The following is a 6,000-nucleotide window of genomic DNA, read 5'->3' on the forward strand; positions in this document are numbered from 1 at the left end:
TGAAGGGCTAGGAGGTGAATCATGACAAGCTTGGTAATCTGATAAAAAGGAATGTTTCCTTATTAAAATACAAATAAAAACTTCATCACTGTTAATTAAAAACCCTGTCTTTCCTGGTGGAAAGCCAGCAGATGAAGAATGTGATGCAGACCACTTTCGTTGGCTCTGGGAAAAAGTGAGATATGGAGAAGAGGGAACAAGGCAACTTTTCACCTGGATGGTCTGGAGACTTCACTGCTCTATTCCTTATGTCTTTTCTCCTTGCTGTCCACCAAGCTACTGTAATCTGGTCTACTTTCCTTCCGTATTTGACTTAACATAAATAGACCCACTGCCTCTGAAGACCTTCTGGCATTTGCAGGGAAATAAAAGGAGTTTGTAGTGCCTTGTTAACATCCTTCCTGATATTTTATTTTTGAAAATGCATTTCGCAGAGAGTTGCAACTAATAGGACTGTGCCTGTGACTTTTGACTGCAAATTCTCTGCTAACATGGTGGAGTTTTCCCACTGTGGACCATACCTTGCCTACAGATGTTTATCTTTGCAGCTGTATGTATATCACACATCTATATATACATAAACAACAACAGAACAAAAAAAAAAAAGGGAAAAGGAAGAGCACAGCTATGTGAATAGCCAACAGATGGATAAGTGCACCTCCAGACATTTGTGCTGGATAAAATAGCGTCACAGCACTCCTACCAGGCACATGTTCACTTACTCATTGGGCATCTATAGCTTTTGGTGTAGGAGACGTCCACCCCTTCGCTACCATCTTGGCTCTGCAAGGATTTGGGAGTCATTTTGCCTATACTAGTGTCTCTGAACCTGGTTGGTAGCAGTGCCTCTCCCACCAGTTCCCTCCACTGACTCCACCAAAGCAAGGTGGTTCTAACTGGTAGGGAAATTGCAAATCTGATAGGCTGCCAGTAAGGTCTTTGTCATTGTAGCTGTGATTTTTGATGTGTTCAAATTAATTAAAGGGAAGTGGTGAGGGACAAGGTTGTAAAGAGGAAGTCAGTAAATTTGGTTTCCTAATGGAACTTCAAGATAAACAAGTCCTTTTGTTGTGCCACCGATAAAATAAGGGTGGTGATGTTCATTTTTGTTGAGTCCTGAAATGGGCGTGCAGATAGTGGGACAATCTGTGATTGTCCTGATTCTTCTCTCTCCCTTGTATGGTTACATAGATTGGGTCAGGGTGCAAATACAAAGATACCGGAGTTGTTGTAAGGATTTCTGAAGCTAGTTTAGGAAAGAGTTGGAATAATTTATATTGGATTTTTTATTAAAAAAAAAATAAAATCCACTTTCCAGCTAGCTTGAGAGTGAGCTGTAAAATCGATGGATTTCTAGTGCAAAATTCCAGTATTTGTTGAAAAAAAAACTGATGGAAAAAATTTCGCTGCAAATTGGTTTTTCAAAAACCTCTGGTTCAAAGCACCCTTTCCTGAGACTTTTCTACCCTGGACTGAGACTTTAGTTCAGTCCCCACAGCTTCTGGTTTGAGTAAGAAGCATCGCACAAAAATTCAGACTGGTTTCTGTGCACTTTGCCACCTGTTGAGTTCTGAGGGAAAAAAAAATACCACTTACCATGTCCAGGAATGTTCAATCATAAAGTCATCTCATCCTTTGAGGAGCTTCATGGCTGCAGATATAGTCAGAAATACTTTGCTTTAATACCATTAGCCTTAAACCCCAAAAACAGAAGATAATTCAGAACCCAAATGGATGTTCGAAAGGCTGTGATAGATGTCATTTTAAGGATATTTGTCCTTGGGGCTTCAGTCCTAATGGTTCCACGCTTGAGGACTGACATATGTCCCCTGGTTTCCTGTCCCATATCTGAGAATCTTGTATTACCTGCCATGTCCCAACAGCACAGACCAGCAGTAGGCATTAAAAACACCAGCAAGGTGTTCACGTCTGTAGCTTCCTGCTGGAAGGACCATACCCCAAGCAAGATCTATATGAGTTTTTCTCATCACACCCTTCCCAGGAATGGCTTGGCATTGCTTGCCCTGCCCACAGACACGACAGGGCAGACGCAACCCTGCCAGATGTCCCTCTGAAGGGACTTGTGCAGCCCAGTGCTAGTGGTGTGCTAACGCTTCACCGTGAATGCAACAGGCAGCCGGGTATACTCACACCATCCTCCATTAAACAAATCGCCCGTTAAATGCATTCACTGTTTATTTCCTTCTTTTTCTGAATATTTAAAGAAGGCTTAGGATTCACTACGGTACTCACTGCCTTCAGAGCAGGTAGGATAATGAGCTTCATTATCCCAGATACAATCCTGATACCATGTTTTCCCACAAAAGATTCCTTAAGAGTTCTATTCCCACCCAGCCATACTGCACAAGAGGGTTGGCCTTTGCCCCCATGCTGGTTTGGGGTACTGGGCTCTTTTGTCACACCAACTTCTGCCTGCCCTGGCTGCCTGCCCATATGCTCAAACCCTGCCTGTGTTTATGTAGGGGGATCCTTCCTTTCCCTCATCAGGACAGCTTGTGCTTCCACGTGATAGTTCTTTTGCAGTCAACACTTGGAAAGTTGCCTCTGCTGGCTTCAGGGACTGTAGTCCTTCATCTGCTGCACCAGGATGGGAGCACCTTTAATAAGGTTAGAAGGAGACTCCACTGCTTCCGACGGCATTTCACTCTCATCCAGCCCTCAGCCGGGCACTGCTGGTGGCTAATACTCCAGACACTGTGGGAGGTATTCACACCAGCCTCTTCACGTGTCTAAATTACAGGCCTAAATTAACAGCCTGAAGTTATTAGCTCATCAGTGGATTGAGGTAAATGCTGTTGCTGGATGCTGCGTTGAGGCAAACCTGCTCCCGATGCCACAGAGGGACCTGAGATCTCACCTGTGGCATTTAACAGAGACACAGAATTTTATGTGAATGGCGTTTCTCTCCGAGAGGCGGGCGAGCCTTGGCACGTCCCTGCCAGTCCCTTGATCGGGTCACTTTGGCTTCGTTGGCCTCAGCCCCTCCCCGGAGAGCCCAGAAGCAAGGCAAGCTGCACCGCTGTGTTATTAGAGAGGGAGAATGAATAATTTTCACAGACTCAGTTAGGAGCTTTCAGACAAATTACTAAGACAAATCGAAAGTATGTGACAGAAGACTAAAAGGTGAAACTCTGAAAATGTAGAATTATTCTTGCTCTTAGCTCCCTTGAGCCTTATCCAGCAAATGCTTGACTTGGCTTTTCCATATAGCGCTGCTGGTTTCAGGAATAATGCTCACAGCATGTTGTATAGAATTGGGTCCTTATTTTATCCATTTGCATTTCTCCTTTAATTTATTGACATCTCCAGTTCTGATGATTAGGTCAGGCAGTGTAACATGCTTCAAGTACCGAGGCCAATTAACACTCTTTCTGGGTGACCAGGACTGCTAATCGATTAAGCTGCCCCATCCCACTGAGATTCCTTGCTGTTGCAAAGGCAAGCATGCAGTCATAGAAAATACATTGAAATAGAATTAATGAAAAGGCAGGCCTGAAGGACAGCCGAAATGTTTTTTATTTCTGGAAGGAGCCCAAGGAGGGGTTTATTGGACTCCTCTTCCCAGCGCTTGGAAAGAAATAACAGCTGTTATTAAAGAGAAGGCCTTCTGGGGTGGGGGATGGGGGGGAATTAGGTTCAGCAAAATGAACAGAACCAGTTAAAATAACTTCTGAACCAAATATCCCTCTCTCTTCCAGAAAATGTTGAAAGAGGAAAATCACAGCAATAAAAGTGAGGCTTGTTCTAAAAGATACTGATATTTTACATATCCAGGAAAGATGTCATTTTAAACAATATTCCACAGCTATACAGCTCACACTCCTCAATTTTTCAACACCCACATTAAAATGAAATTAACTGGGTATAAGCATAAACATGACCCTGAAGAGCTGCACCTGCAATGTTTCTTTCTGGAAATCCAAATGACATTCCAGCTTGCATGATGTTATGAGGGACAAGAGTCTGCTGCATTCCCTTGTAGTACGTAACAGGGGCAGAGGAGAAATGGAAAGAGGGTTTTACCTGCTGGAGAAGGTGACTCTCGGCCCACGCGGTGTTGTCACTTTCTAAGAGTGGATCAGACCAGCATGACCTAGCACCAGAGACATCCCTGGGGCGTCGATCCAGTTTTTCCCACTTCCAGCTGGAATAGCTGAATAGCAACCCACATTATTGTATAAAAAGAAAACTCACAGTATTTTCCAAACTAGATGCATCTACAAAAGAGCACTGGGCAGTTGAATAATCAACAAACACTTCAACATAAGTGAAACTTGGGTGAATAACCCCTCTAATTTCCAGTCTGCATCAGAAACAGAGTTCATACATTCTGAGTTGCCCACGCAGAGCAGGGCCACAGCCATAGTAGAGCTTGGAGCTGAATCACTGGATGATGACAGCGTTTATTAGCTTTTTCAGGTACCTGGAGCCTAAGGCCTCTCAGAGAAGCTCAGCATAAGCACCCTACCACATTTCACATTAAATAATGCTCGACTTTCCATTTTCTCTTTTGTAAACCGACAAAAGACACTTCTCTGACACTAACGCGAGCTGAGCTGACACTGAGGTTTACGGTCTCTGAAAAAAAAAATAATCAGTGAGAGTGCAGTCATAAATGAGGTTTGGGAAAGGCAGAGCAAAGCTGGAGTGAAAGGCAGGCAGAGGATCCTTCCTCCTTTCCTTTCAGTTGAGAATTATGGTTTACCAAAGGGCAGCTATAATACCCGTAGCTCAGATTTGCACCCTCTGTAGTGGCACAAATCCACCACAAGGGTCTGCTTCAAATGTTGAAGCCTGCAGGTGGCAGGTGAAAGTTAAGGATGGAAGGAGCTAAATGATTGCTTTAGCTGAAGATAATGGAGAAAACCTGAAGAGTTTCCCAGTCAGATAGGCTAGGCTCGCTTGGCAGAACATCTTTCTGTGGAACAACATCCTGTTCCTAGTTTTGAGTCCTCATCCTGGGATTTGCATGTAACGCAAATCCAGTCTTAACCTGGCTGAAGATCTAATAGGGCTCTGTCTATGCAAAGGATCCTGTTAGCAAAATGTGTTAGGACCACTGAAGATTTGAATGCAGCAGCCCTATACAGGACACTGTGAAAGCGGGATTGTGCTGTCTCCAAACCTTCTCTTGGGTGTGCAAATGATTTCCCCTGTGATCTATATTTTCTGGCTCCTTGGCTTGGATGGTCTCTAATGGCAGTCAATTCATCAGCTCTCTGCAAAAAGAGAGTCATTTTGGAAAGCTGAAACATGGTCTTAATTAACATGCTATTGTGGTTAATCTGTTTTACCAATCCCTTAATACAGAGAATCAATAGTTACAGACATCAAAGTTGATGAGTTCCCTCATAGGAAAAGAAAAATCTATAAAACATAGATGGTTACACTTCTTAAAGCTACAAATTAAAAACAATGAGTTCCATTAAACCTTACCCCAAAGTGAAAATTGCTGGTGTTTTAACCCAGTATACAGCTGGCTCCTGGGCCAAAATTGTTACAGAGCCCTTTGAGCAACAGGAGGATTGTGACAACTGTCTTCATAAGCATCCTAGCTTGAATAGTACTTCAGTGCATAACTTGGTGGATTTGCAAAAGTAATAACATTTTTCTTAGTACAGACTACATCCAACTGTAGGTTGCTGTAGCAGTTATCTAAATATAACTGTAGAAACCCTTAGCCTTGCAGTTGTGTTGAGAAAGTTTACCAGGCACATTATTAACCAGCCTTACCTGACTTTCACTGTGATTCATCAAAGTCAAATGTGAATCATGAGGTGCTTACCCGTCAAAAAATTCTCTGTCACAAACTATACTGGTTTTCAGTTTCTAAGTATGCAAGAAAGATTCATCTCTGCAATAATTTGGTGAATTCCTTGAAATTCTACAGTCTAAAAAAAACAGAGTTCTGGTCAACTTTGACCTATCTTGGTGGAGCGGAAACCCAGCCACTGGGGGTATGAGCTTCATCCATCTTCG

Source organism: Cuculus canorus, chromosome 2, assembly GCF_017976375.1.
Source record: "Cuculus canorus isolate bCucCan1 chromosome 2, bCucCan1.pri, whole genome shotgun sequence".
In the NCBI taxonomy this organism is placed as follows: Eukaryota; Metazoa; Chordata; class Aves; order Cuculiformes; family Cuculidae; genus Cuculus; species Cuculus canorus.